The sequence below is a fragment of the Seriola lalandi genome, unplaced genomic scaffold (assembly GCF_002814215.2).
Source record: "Seriola lalandi dorsalis isolate HSWRI2012SDOR001 ecotype SW California unplaced genomic scaffold, Sedor1 jcf7180002046632, whole genome shotgun sequence".
In the NCBI taxonomy this organism is placed as follows: Eukaryota; Metazoa; Chordata; class Actinopteri; order Carangiformes; family Carangidae; genus Seriola; species Seriola lalandi.
Genome location: NW_019517196.1, coordinates 1 through 1,666, shown reverse-complemented (window position 1 = coordinate 1,666; position 1,666 = coordinate 1). Strand labels below are relative to the sequence as shown.

Below are 1,666 nucleotides of genomic sequence, written 5' to 3'. Positions count from 1 at the left end.
AACGCCAACACACACGCACAAGAGCGCACCCACACAAACAAACACACACACACACACACACACACACACACACACACTTAGAGCGAAGAGTTCTCGATTACTCCATATGAGAGCTGCTGCAAGGACGTGTACATGAGCGGCACAAAGAGGAGACACACTGGCGTGTTGCGTACACATGAGCACTCATAAGGACGCTCAATTAGGCCCACACATGTACTAGAAAACACACAAACACAAAGAGATGTTCTATCGGGCAACACAAGCACCCACACTCACATACACACAACAAACGTATGCTGCAGTGAATGAAGTGGCCGTTGACAGATTTCAGCAGTAATTGATACCCGTGTTTGGCAGCCATTTTTATTTGGCTCGACCACAAGCCAGGAAAAGGATCTAAGCTGCGCCGAACAAACACACGCATGCACGCACACAAAGCGCTTCCTTACAAGCATCACTTGACACATCTTGACACATCTCTACTCACACACTCACACATACACATCTGAACACAGTAAATGTACAGGCTAGAAAAAAAATATCTCTCTTTCCCTCCTGATCGGTAAAAAGGAAGAGGTGGCGCTGCTGCTCCAGGAAGGCTGACGACATTTTAATTGGTTGTCATCACTGAACTTTATCTCGCCAGTGATGATGAGTGAGGGAAAGGATGCGAAAGTGCCTGCCGTGTGCCCATCATTCAGGAGGACGAGAGTGTTGCCAAGGAGAGCAGAGGAGAGGAGTCGGATCTTACCTTAAACAGCCGCAGGATGTTGGCCACCATGATGGACACGGAGCTGGCCGCGGCTCCAATCACGCCTACGATTTTATCCGGCTTGGTGAAGATGGGAGGGTCTCCATTAGCACAGCGAACGTCAGAGCCGTCCCTCTCGATCAAGGCCTGCACAAAGGTCAGGGACTGCTCCAGAGCGTATGTGTCCCTGGAGCAGGTATCCAAGATCCGGGCCCCCAGCGTGATGTTGGGCAGCAGCTCGGGATCCTTGTTGATCAGGTCGATGGCGAACATCATGGCCTCCAAACGATGGATGCCCTTCTCCTTTTTCAGCTCCCCGCAGGGCGTGCCACGGTCTCCACGGGAGTGGACGGGAAATAATCCTCCGAGGATGATGTCCCCGTCTAGTCGGATGGAGTGGGCGTACTCTGGCGCCGCCTGGGGGTCTGTGGGGATTCGCTGAGGGGAGGCGACGGGAAGGAGCCAAGTGTAGGAAGTAGCCATGAGCAGGAAGACGACGGAGGGAGACTGTGGGTAGGAAGTCGGGTTCCACTGCGCTTCCATGATCGGCAAATCAGACGGACTAGGGCAAAGGTGTTCTTGGAGAAAGGTATTCCAAAACTGAGGGTGTGTTTTCAGGAATGTTAAAGAGTAGGGCCTTCCTATTCGTCAAAAAGGGAGGGGTTACGGACCCCAGGCGTGGAGCTAGCCGAGCCCCATGAGCGAATCATAATCCAGAAGAGACAGCGAGAGAAAAAGAGTGGCAGGGCGGGAAATGTGGCGCCGATGCTGGAGAAATCTAGTTCGGGAGTAGAGCTCCTAATCCACAAGTCACATCTTCAGCAGAGCCTGTTGAGGAGAGACAGAGAGGATGTCTAAGTACCAGTGTGATTTGAACATCAAGCTGCAGCGGGGATGTACAGTCCACCTGACAAA

General features: G+C 52.4%; 1 pseudogene; it reads right to left on the bottom strand.

The window, feature by feature from the left end:
• Window positions 1-751: 751 nt before the first annotated feature.
• LOC111648717 (metabotropic glutamate receptor 8 pseudogene) lies at window positions 752-1,570 on the bottom strand (annotated as a pseudogene).
• Between the last annotated feature and the right edge of the window lie 96 nt (window positions 1,571-1,666).